This window comes from Sinohyriopsis cumingii, unplaced genomic scaffold (assembly GCF_028554795.1).
Source record: "Sinohyriopsis cumingii isolate HCF-2022 unplaced genomic scaffold, ASM2855479v2 utg000043l, whole genome shotgun sequence".
Classification (NCBI taxonomy): Eukaryota; Metazoa; Mollusca; class Bivalvia; order Unionida; family Unionidae; genus Sinohyriopsis; species Sinohyriopsis cumingii.
Window position 1 is genome coordinate 76,479 of NW_028315864.1, and position 13,031 is coordinate 89,509.

Consider the following 13,031-nt stretch of genomic DNA (forward strand, 5'->3'; position numbering starts at 1 on the left):
TTATTTTTACTCGTTTGTTTTTTTTCATGATGGTCCCATCGTTCAGAGTGGTGCAGTACATTTTAGCTCGAAGTCCGATAAATTCCTCGATGTGTATGTCCTGAGATGCATCTTTGAATTTTTCGAGCACTTTTTATTGTCGTTGTAGAGGAGGGACTGTGTTGTAACTAATTGTTGAGATCGCAGATATGTTTGTGTTGTTAGATATTTGCGTAGACGTCGTTGGTGTGAATTTATAGACGAGTAAGTCGGTATCGGTCATGAGTAGCTTGGTGGTGTCGCCGTAGGTGCGTTTAATGAGGTCATGATGAAATTCGAGCATGAACACTTTGTAGAGTTCGAGAACAGCAGCCCCGACCTAGAAGGATTTGTCTAGCTTCAGACTGGTTGTTCTAGATTCAATGGCGACGAGTTCTTCGTCGAATATTTTCATGTGGAGAAAGGCGTCGTTGGTGACGAGTTTATATCGTTGTCGAACGTAATCGACGATTTTGATTTTCTTGCGATGTCCAATGTTTCCCATGGCTTTTCAGAAGACTCTATTGTGCATGAGCTTAAGGAAGTCTTTGTCGAAGGTGGAGGTGGCGCTGGCTCGTGGTGTCGTGTTGAAGTCGATGTAGGGTTTTATCCAAGGGGATTGTCTAAAACTGAGTGCTCAGTCAATTTGGTCAAGAAAGAGTCCGTGCTGAAGAGCTTGATCCAGCAGTCGATAGTGTAATTTATATTTATTCTTGTTGGCGAGATTGGGTACCAGATTTTTTTACCGTGGCATCTCCGAGTCCGAATAGAATATTTTGTTGGTGTTATTGTAGAGAGAGCATTGAGTGGGTGACAAGAATGGATTCAGCACATAAGGAATAATCGTTATGAACGTCGTGTAGAGGGGAGGAATACTAAAGATCGACCTCGACAAAATATCCCCAGTCATCGTGGTATCCCGCTTGTGTTTCTTGGAGGAACTGTTCTCCGATGATCCAGTGAAAATATCCTACTGGAATCGGTTGTGACATCGCCCAGTCAAAGAGATCGGTGACGTCGAGGTACAGGTTGTAGGTGGAGGGTGTCACGGAATAAGGCGAGAAAATAATTTCGTATGCCATAAGAGTAATTTGGTTAATTATATTTGAAGACGGGTACAACGTTACCTAGGGTGGTTCATTTTTTTTTTGTTTTGTTCTCTGTGAAAATAATACATGCACCTCGTTGCAGTTCGCTTGCGGAGCGATACCCGTTTACCACGGTATGCACGGGTACTTTACCCCTGGCCTTATGCATCTTTTTCTCCTGTATTTATAGGAGGCTTATTGTTCTATGCGACACAGTGATCGCTTGGATCTTGTCAAAGACAGTCAACAATCTTACTTCGAACTACAGCCATAGGGGTAAGCGTTAACCTTTGGACAGATCCAGTTTGTATGAGTACTTTGATAGTCTAAATGCCTTTCTTCAATTTTCATTTTATCGCTAAGGGCTTTATTTGACATAAAATAATTTTGTATAATATATTTATGTTTTTATCTTCTGTATTATGTTTTTTCCTTATTATGATCAGCCTGATTTATTTATAGATGTGTGTATGTATGTATGGATGGATAGACGAATAGACTGGCTAGAAGAACCAGGATGGTGAGGCTATTATCCGTAGTGTGGCAGTGAAGCTATGTCAACCGACAGTGTAAGTGTTTCATGGTGGGAATTATTGAATAGGGATGTATAATTCGGAAGAAGGACGAGGAATTATGACATAAATTCTCAACTCCTGGATTAGGATCATTTCGTTGTGTAATGTATACCAGGATACGTGGTAATTAGCCATATTTAATTTTCTTTGTAACACGTGGTTATTTGAACCGTGTCTGTTCATTTGTCTCCTATGATTCCGAAAATCATATTCTTTCACTGTGAATATGAGTACCATAACCATATTCTTGTTACACATATGTGTATATGTAACATGTTCAGTATAGAAAAAGTCTATTATATGTAGTAAGTGGGTGTGCGAGTCAATTTGCATATGTGTTGTAGTGAACATTTATTTGTTTATTTATGTATTTATTTATTTATTTATTTTATGTTTGTTTCATAAACTTTCATACCCTCATATTGTGTTGCGTTATCATTCAATCCATTCGGTTTCAATCTTGCTACAGAGGGTTGGGTGGGATCGCTGTGCTTCATGCATTTATGGTTGGCGACGGCATGATCTTTGCTGATGATGGAGTTGCCTCATTGCGCCATCTTCTCGGTGAACATAAAGATGTCTGGATCGGTGTAAAGTTCTATGGTTACTCTGGATTGTTTGAGGAGGGCATCCCAGGAGAGCCCTGGTGAGGAGAAATGCAAGAATTGATCGAGTTGGTAATGGTCTAGACATGTGCGTTTAAAATTTACGAACACGTCTGTGAGTAGGAGTATGTCCGTTTTCAGGTACAGATCGTGATAATCACAAAGAGTGTGGCAATCCAACTCTTTATATATCTTACACGCATACTGATAGTACATTGTTTGTGGTGTGGAAGAGATGTGGATAGGAATAAAAGGCGTCTTGAAGTGGCAACGAAGTGTCGCCGAATCTCGATCACGCATCGATGTTTTCATAGAGATAAACTCCTTTTTGTTTGAGCAAGTCTGTTTTGTAACCAAATTATTTTTCCAGATGAGTAAAAACTGAGGACAGCATTTGGCGTGTTCTTCTAGCAATGTCAACATAAACTGAACCGAATCGATGAATCGGAGAGGTTCAATCGAGAATGACCTGTACTTTTCAAAACCTTTGGGGAGGCATTTGATGTGAGATCTGGCGAGAAGGGATTGAACCCGTGGATGACTGAGCGTTGCCACCATTAAATGCCCATCGTATCCTCGGAGATTATGGGTGATGACTTGAAAGAAGTCTGGATCTTTGAAGCGCAGATGACAGTGTTCATTAGTGGCTCCTCGACAGTGACCGGTGACATGGCAATGGTAAATGACTCTTTTATCATGAGGTTGAAAGTAATCTGATGTGGCATCGCTGCCATGATTTGTGATGTCGCCAGTTGTGTGGTGTGAGTGGAAGCATCTTGGCTGGATTATTTCGGGGGGGGGGGGGGGGCATTGATGCGTTTCCACTTCACGACGAGTTGCTCAAAGAACCAGGGAATGCAATCCCCAACGCGATATTGACGATAGGGACAGGTCGAATTCCCAATAGGTTTTATAGCCAATCGCGCATGGGACGTGCTTGTGTTCCACTTGAGTAAAGCAATTGTTAGATCAGGAGAAGGTCCTTGTACTTTTTCGAGGTGGGTTTTTAGTTAAAAATGATATAAAACGTCTACGTGTACTTTTTGTGGAAATGTTCGAACAGTCGTGTTCCATCGCGTGACATCTGTACGGTTATAGTTATTCGCAGTATCCTGAAGAGACGTGATCGTGTAGTCGTTTTTATTGAGGAAAGCATTCCATGCAGCGATAGCAGAAATAGACGTGATTCTTATGCTGCATGTATTTTGATCAGCATAATCGGCTGAAATCTTTGATATACGCGAAATGGCTTTAGTAATACAGTAAAATGAGACTGCATTGTGAAGCTGAAGTGGAGATCAGTGTGCGACAGACAACGAACTGCTTATCGCCCGATTTCTTGTCATCGAGTACAAACAAGTTGATGGAGAGTCCCTCGTTGATCGCTTCCAGTTTAGGAATGTCCTTGGCAGATGCCCGAAAGGTGATGCCGGTAGTGCAGAGGGTCTTCTCAAGCGGAGAAGCCCAGGAATGAAACGCTGTTTGGGATGTCAGGAAGGTATTTGAGTTCAGCTCCATGTATGTCAGCGCTGTGGTGGTCGAAATATCAGGGCGATTAAATATTACTGCGAAAAAGCGAGAACTGTCCAGAAACTCATAAACCATTCAGCGTTGTTCAACGAGCTTCTGACCAAGATTAAGAGTCATGTGGAAAGTGCATCCCGTGTTTAGTCGTTATGAGGCTAGCACGAAGGAGAGGTGCGTAGCGTACACACTAACATAGACAAATGGTGAGGTTTAGCACTTCTGGTTACTCCATCTTTCATGTGTTTGTCATATGGAGTTAGGGTCACGATGTACCGTCATCGTTTTGTGTTTGAAGCTCGTCGTGGAGTAATTTCCATCGAATATTCCGTCTTTCATCTAAACGGAGATACATCGGATAATCGACTGTGGAACTTAGATATAAGACATGACGCATAGCAACAAAATATTTCAAAAACCATATTTAAACAATTTATTTGTTATTCTACTGATCTGTACATCAACTTGAGAAGATCCTCTCGATGCATGAAAGAGATACAGTATTTTAAAATGTGATCTTTATCATAGGCATTGTTGAGCATGCCATTGTCGTAGAGTTCTTTGTATTGTGCTGCCGTGAGCAACACGAGATCGTTTCCTATACCAACCACATTGGTGATAGCCAGAGCCACGCTGAAACGATGTTGAGATGAAAAGAGTTCACGATAGCATCCTCCAGATCCTTTCGATTTTCCACGATGATATACGCCATATATCTTGTCTGATTCACGTTGACAGCAACGCTGTGGTCTACCTCATTGTGAAATACTCCTTCGGCCGTCTCCATGTATTCCGTACTAATTTTAAAATAAAGTTGGACATGCATCTAGAAATTAGAGGTGACTCCACTCATAGCCCATTCATTAGCGACACTAGCCAAAGCCACATGTGAAGAAAAGACGAAATAGGCTTTGTGCTGCGCAGAGTATTTCAACGATGCAGAGACGATGATGCCATTTCAGCTACTTGTATTTCCAAACAGTGGTGGATCCAATCCCGAGTTGTTTCTTCACTTCGCGCGTGTTGACGACGTCGATATCGTTGGAAGGCATAGGTTGTATGAAACTTTTATTCTAGCCCATGCTGAGATCACCCGTCATGGATCCACCCGTGCGTGCCAGCGCATTATTCTTCACTTTTCCATAATCGATTGCGGTATCATCGCTCGACAGAGTAGTCGTGGGAAGACCTTTAATAGCGTTTCCGGACATAGTGATCGCTCCTGTTAGGGTCCCTCCTGTTGTGGATAATTTAGTATTTTCAAACGAGTTAATCCGGGAATACGAGATACTTAAGTGTTATCAGTGATCAGCCACGTGGTAGGAAGTTCATACAGCCTATGGTTTTGTACCGTTGTCGTTCTGTACAGGATAATTTACATCTATCAAAGTTTAGTAACTATAGTTGTTGATGCGAAATCCTTCTACCGCTTGAACTGTAATTTCCACTAGCCTCTTTATCGATCCAGATGGAACGATCTGAAGTTCCAAAATGATAAACAGTGGTGGCTCTCGTGTTGAGAGCGCTGAACAACCACACACGTCGTGGATTCGAAGACGTGGTTTCTACGTTGGATAGATTATTACCAGATCGCTCGTGACTTGAATAGCCAAAAAGAATGTGCCAGCCACTTGCACATTTCCAGAGATAGATCCACACATTTTATCATATTTTCAGCCAGAGATCCCTCGAGATCGGAGGCTCTTACGGGTTGATAAAACCCCGTCCTCGCTGAAGGAAGACTGTACCAACTCATTCCACCGATGTTGATATTTTCAGTAATCGTTCCACCCCCAAATGACAATTTAGCATGCTCGGGTATATTCACATGAGATCATCGCGCAGGATTGTCATCTGGAGGAGGATAAATCACATCTTCGCGATTGGTGAGACTGTGACATCTCATGTTGAGATGGCCCTGCATTGAATCTCCGGAGCGGCAGACTTTCTCATCTCGATTTACCGAACTTCCCGACCCAATCAGTGTACCAACACATGTGTACAACAAGATGGATTATATAGAAAATGAACATCATGAACTTCGACACCAAGGAAAAAACAAAACAGAATCCGCATAATTTAATGAAGCCGGATTGTCAATACATGATCCTGGGTCCGACCGGTCGGGGAAAAACAAATCTCCTCACGAACATACTCCTGAATAACATACACAAGTAGGATCGAGTGATCATTTATAAGCTCAATCGTCATCAGGAAAAAAACAACATGCTTCACTAGTTGGCTTTTCTGATGTTTTCAAGATGGCAGATCCAAACGAGATCTAGCCTGTGGAAGAGCTGGATTCAGACATGCAAAAGATCATCCTGTCTGACGACGTTAAAATCAACCACATGAATAACATTTGAGGATATATTTCGTTATCGCAATAAAAGAGATGCAACAGCCTCTATCTTACTCACTCGTACTATGATGTGCCTAAACACCGGATGCTTTGTGCTGTTTTCAGGACTCGATAACCGGGACATCGACGCGATCGCGAGAGACTACTGCAGTGGCATCACCGTCAAACAATTTAAAGACTGCTATACTTCAGCGACGTCGTCCTCCAGGCATGATGTTATGACCTTTCATCGCGATGCGGAAATGATTCCAGGACGCTACCGAAAAGGCTTTGACGAATTTTACTTTCCTGATTAATATAGCCATGTTGTTCGAAAAAGTCACCAGTTGTCGTCAGCGTGAGGACGTTTTCAAAACGTTTATCGATCAACGAACCGCGTTACGTCAGCGCATTCTCTAGGACAAAGTAGGCAATCAGTCATTCCACCGTGATGTGACTGAATAATTGTTCCAGCCACTTTTTTGACGAAGATCGGCGAGGCCAAAATGTCGTACGATGTTAAGCAAGATCAGCTATTAAATAAGCAGAAATCGACTCAACAACAGCAGCGAGAATTGCTGAAGGAGTTAGCAGGAGCAACTCCTGAAAGCGAAGTGTCCTCGATGATGGAATAAGCTGAACTACAAAAAGGCCAAACTGCGAAAATTCAAGCAGGTAGAACAAAGCATGACTATAGATTTATCGGAGATGAGAAGAGAATCAGAAGCAAGAGACAGAAAATAGGTGAAAGTGATTTTAAAAGAGAAAGAAAAATGAGTCAGTATGAGACTGAAAAGGAGAATGATGCATATGGTCTCCTAATGGAAATTTTTATGTTTAGATATAATCCTGAAACACCCAATCCACAATGGCTCGAAATATTTGTGAACGACAATCTTCCCATAATCCAGGACTTTATTAGACCCACTAAGTCTTTGACTTTTGATTGCCTCACCCGCAAAAAGGCACCTGAGGTCCTGACCAACGTCACCCAAAGTTACGGTACTTCTGCTAGGATGAAAACGGACGAAGCTGAAAAAGCGCATATGATTAGTCTCTTCACAAAGATTATAGATTACAATAAATCACATGCAGAGGAGGAAAAAACAGAAAAAAGCCTTATCAAGAAGAAAAAAGAAACCCCATCTTTGACTCACCATCTATTCCTCTCAGGATTAGAGTCTTCTGAATCAAAGAGCAAGCGACGACAGAGAGTCCTCATATCCCCCAAAAAACTTCAGAAGAACAAGCTCATCCTGCAGTGGTCCAAAGCGTGCGAAAGCATTGCAAGAGCCACCTAAGAGACTAACAGAAAAGGAAGAGAAGGAACTCATACCTAAATCTTTCGAACAATTGAGTGGAAAAATCAAGCTAAGGCCACATGATTTCGCACTTTTCAAGAGCGTTAGTACGGAAAAAATAGAACGAATGAGTAAGGAGTATATGGAGAGACAACTGAAGGAAGAACGGATATGAAAACGAAGAGAAGAGAACCTTAAACAGTAGACACAGATTGCTCTGATAACACAGATGGAGAGGAACTTGGAAGACGTTCTGGAGGAAGCATCCGCTACATTCGCACTTCCGCTGAAATCGTCTCATGACTCAAATTACTGATCACTTTTAAACAAGCGGGAAATGTTGTGAAATTGATAACGAAATGATAGAGATCGCCAATGATCTGGATGAAAAGCTGGTAACGTCGAATCAGTATCGCATTTTGTACGAGGACTTGATATAGAGTTTTCCAAATGGCTGTCAGTGATACTACGCTGTTGTTTTATTTGCGATCGGTCACTTACACGGTGAGGTATAATCCTCCACATGAATTAGACCAGCAATCGCCGTCGAAATCGGGAATAACCTCTTTAACTTTACCGTGAACAACAATCGATTTTCGTATGTGGTCGAGCTTCAGCAAAACTAGATCACGATTTCACCTGGTGGATACATCGTTACTGATCTCGCAACGGAAACCTCCAGACTGATCACAGTTAATGGAGACGTCTCTGCTAATTTTAAAATTAAACCCAGCTACTCTACGTGTCGTACCAGAATTACACTACCGGGAACTTACATTGTACGATTTGATAACGCCAAATCAGTTGGATCTCTCCTGTGTTATAATACAGGAAATATTTTATCACAAAATGAATTTTTCGAAGGAGATCTGCCCATCAAGATCATCGCTGTCAATATCCACTTCATCAACTGCGAAAATACTAACCGATACTTAGATGTTTTGCCAGACGTCGTCGACCAATACGATCATACATGGCATCGAAGCCTATGAATGACTCCAGCGGAAGCCTCTTCAATAAACCAAGAACAAAAAGTCGCAGAGGCTTTATATTTTAGATCCAAATTCAAAGTAGATGATCACGTCAGAATTAGCAGACAACAAAACTACCTTCGAAAAAGGATATATTCCTAACTGGACTGAAGAAGTCTTTGTAGTCGATACTATTCAGAAAACCCTTCCAGCACACTCAGAAATTCCTCGGGAGAACCCATCCAAGGGTATTATTACGAGCAGGAATTACAAAACATAAAACAAAACATCTTCAGAGTTAAAAAAGTGATCTCTGCCAAAAGGGAAAAAATCGCTCATCAAGTGGTTTGGCTATCCTGAACAATTTAACTCGTGGATTCCCACACCCTCCTTGACTACGATAGCGCCTCCGAAATAATCTTATCATACTCCTCGATCAAGTTCTTTCCAGAGACTGTCTTACGTTTCTCCGCATGCTCGTGAAAACCCATCTTCTCAAGGATGCGCTTGAGCACATATTCAAATTTTATGAATTTTGCAGGACCTATCAACTGAACACGAGTCACCTTATTCAACCTGTAATAAAAAATAAAAACTCTTCAACTTATATATGATGTAAATATTGCTGATTGTATTGCTGCACCGGACGTTGATGACTATGACTACACCTCACCTACTCCTCGTTTTCCTCTTCTTCACACCCCTCACAACAGATCATCTCAGGCACGTAACTGATATCCTTATTCGCGTACGCTATCAACTTCTTCGCACGGTTAACAATTCCATAGACTCTTCCTCACTTAATTCAAACATTGGATGTTTACTCTCCTCGCTCAATTCCAATCGATCAACACTCAACGGATAGCACTGAAGAGACATTCTATTGCAAAGTACACGTCTAAAAAAAGTGAGCCAAAGCACAGTAGGGTTTTAAGTCACACACTTCCATCACTCATTTTTTCTGTGATGAAGTGAAATATCAGTGAGTGGGAACCACCAAAACACAATAGTAGAGGGGAGATCTCTTTCATCACGCAGTGAGCCATTTCTACCTAAAGTGAGTCAGAGCCCCCATAACACAGTAGTAGAGGGGAGAGGAGTCGCTTACCCAGATCATGAAGGGAGCTAGGTGAGTCAGTATCCCCATTCATCCCTACTACATGTGTACTTCTAACCGTTATGAAGTCCCAGGTGTCTTTTTCTCTCTCACTCCACATACTTCCCCGTACTCTCTCTCCCTTATGCACGAGAGAAAGAGAGAGAGAGAGAAACAGAGAGGAGGGGATTACAGAGGATTTCGATGAATTGTGTCTCATGTTTATTCATTTTAGAAGACGTAGATTATTAATAGTTTTTCCTTTTTTAATACATAGCTAATGATTAATCAGTGGATATTTGTAACAGATTTTGATAATATATAAGTGATAGTCTACTACTGAAACATGACCAAAGGTTGAGACAATATTTATATATGCATAATAATGCGTCATGGTCGGATCACAATTTTAAATACCAATGATATTGCTGTATCAAATTACTTTATATCGTCACTTTAAAAGCCGTGTTCTTTTAATGTATGTGATATATATTACATATAATAATCTATTTAAATTTTTTTAATCTGAATGAGAATGTACTCGGGTTTCGTTGCCGCAACGAACTGAGTTGCCGGAAGCTATGGGTATTTTCACACTTCTTATTTCAAAATATTGACTTCGGATCACATAATCCTGCGCGAGCAAAGTGACTGCAATTAGAAAATCTGATTCCCTCGGGTTACCTGGCTGTGGACTTTCACTACAATCAGGATACTCATATTGTACAGTCGCGTTGTCTATTCCCATTAGAACGAGTTTTGTCTGGAAGCTGTCCACTTTCCGTGAACAATCTTCAGCCGTAGAGGTATGTGAAATGTAAAGTTGTGTTGCTTCTTGTTATTCGTTTATTGTGATATAATTGTTTTATAGTTTGCATGTTTCAGAATCTATTCTAAATTTTTAAGAAAGTAAGGCCGACGGTCATATCAAATAGAGTATAGTCTGTTTGAAGTTAGCCATTTGTATAACTGAACAAATTAATTGAATTCACTTGTACGTTACATGCATGAACGTACAATTATGTTCGAGTTCATATAATTAATGAGATTATTCTTGTCAAACAAATTTTACTATTTTATATAATAATCTTGTACCGCAGTTATGATGAAATTATATAATGTGTAACAAAATCATCAGATGTAAGAGCATGCGTAATGTCTATTTTTGTATTTGTACTTCGCTGTTGCTTGTGTACTATACGATTCATTCATGATATTTGCTGCTGTTTTGTTGGCGAGTCGAAGAACTATGGGGTTACGTGGAACTCAGATGCTGGAGTCTGTGGTGACGTTGGTCCGGAGGAAGTTGTTGGCTTACCCAAAGTGAGGGAAGGAAGCTTCGGGACCAGAAGGTCTGTAAGATATAAGGAAGCCCTTGGAGGACGAACCATACGTGGTGGCACCTTGGCCATTCAAATAGAAATGTGAAACCGGAAATACCAATACCACTATGAGTGAAATCAATAATTTAAAATTACCATACGAGTGAGAATCAATAACACAATTCATCCTACTTGTGTATGAAACATACGTAGTTCATTTTGCTTGTAAGTTGTATACATTGATCATCCATGCTGATATATCTATATATTAATTATATTTGTTTATACGTTCATATGGTAAAGTTACATGCCTTGATTAGTTCCATTTGGGAACGGTATAATTTCTTTATATCAGCTGGAACACTCGATTAGCATCATTCTGGTAAAGCATTGCTGGACTGTGCGCGCACGGGTATGGCGTCAAATTCATTCATCTTTCAATTACATTAAATTTCTTTCGGTATCTTCGTTAAATCCAATCCCATCCCGGTTTCATTCTGTTACATTAAAGATGTTGTCTTCTCGTAAGCATTTATGTAATTAATGAGATGGCACTACGAATGCCTAAAAATTAACCTCAAATAACACACAAGTTGGCTTTAAGTATTAGCTATTTTACAACTTGTTTTCCTCGTGAATTGTGGAAATTGTCAGTTACTGATCCATGGGCTGTTGCTATCCGTTATTCTGTCACCCCTGCAGTATTGTAGTTGCACTCAACGACAATCGGTTCACATTTTTAAGAAAAATAAATTGACTAAATATAGTTATCAAATTGTTTAAGTAACGATTTATATGTCATCGCAATCATAGTTATGTTTAAAAAATGATGGAAAAATCAAGCATTGATTAACGTCGATTGCAAACTGAAACTAAATGTTTTGGGAGCAGATATGTTATCAAAAACAAGTTCGAGCTTGCATTTCAAGTCTAACTGGAGAGCTTGATACAATTAGAAACCAAACTCCTTTCAAGTAAGCTTAGAATCCTTAAATATCGTGCTTAGAGATGTTACGTTCCTAAGTCTTTTAAACCATTCTGCTATATTTCTACAGTACTGTCACCCCAACGCTATATTTTACAGTACTGTCATCCCAACGCTATATTTCTACAGTACTGTCACCCCAACAATGTTCACAGAATCAATCCGCAAAAGAAACATTTTTAACAAAATTACCACTCTCTTCATTTCTTGTGAAAACGGTTATTAGTTTGACAAAATACACAATTTTAAGCATTATATGTGTAATATAGATTCTAAAAGTCGCTGTTCTAAATTTATTGTAAACTTGCGGAACTCTTTTATTAATGAAGTAACGTACCCGTTAATCTCATTGACGAATTGGAGAAACAGGTCTATCAAACTTGTATGTTCTTGCCCAAGGAAGTATAACAAAAAGACAGTCAAGGTTTTTTGGGGGTAGGGTTCATTTTGTTTTATTTGGTTTGGGGGGTTAGGGGGGTAGAGGGGGTAGTAGATGTTAGGAAATATTTCCGAGTGAAGTGGAAACATTTTGTATTGTCACTCGTTGCTTTGTCACGCATTACAATATAATGTTTCCACTACACTCCTTAAATATTTCCTGATTTCTAATGAAAAACTTAAATATTCTCTATTTACTGTTCATGAAAATAAGAGGAAGAACTAGTGCTCCACTCATATCCAAAACCGACCAGGATTGAAATTTGCGTCCACGGTCTGATAATCTTTCAATATGTAAAAAATTGGTATGCCACAATCGTACATAAGTGCCTCATTCCTTCAAACTGCGTCACTTGAAACCCTTCGTAATTTTGATAGTGTAATACAATTTGCACTTTTAATTGGCACAACTTATTTCAAGATGGAGTAATTAACACGATTATTTTCGGTTGACAATTAAAGCGTCCCGTGACGTTTTAAAACCTTGTTTTGTCTTTAAGTTCTATTGCTAGTGTTAACTGGGCTGATTATAGTTCATACGTCTGTACCTGTGAATATAATTTGACTTTAACTTGCATCTCAACCGTTGTAGTTATTTGTTTATTTATACAGCTACATATAGGAACATCACAAATTTCAGTGTATAATTTACTGCAGAAAAATTAAGACACCAGTTTTGACCATTTTTGAATCTGCACTTATGGGCAGTCCAGAGTTCGTTGGTCAAAACTTGTGGATAGAGAGTATACCACCAGAAATACGGCAAC

The 13,031-nt window shown here is 39.9% G+C and overlaps 1 protein-coding gene across 1 annotated transcript in view; it reads left to right on the top strand.

The window, feature by feature from the left end:
• Window positions 1-1,142: 1,142 nt before the first annotated feature.
• LOC149774978 (uncharacterized) overlaps window positions 1,143-13,031 on the top strand; it is a 30,854-nt gene continuing 18,965 nt past the window's right edge. Inside the window, exon 1 of the mRNA XM_089944564.1 lies at window positions 1,143-1,382. The gene's annotated coding sequence lies outside the window, so the exon portion shown is untranslated. The remainder of the gene's footprint in view (window positions 1,383-13,031) is intronic.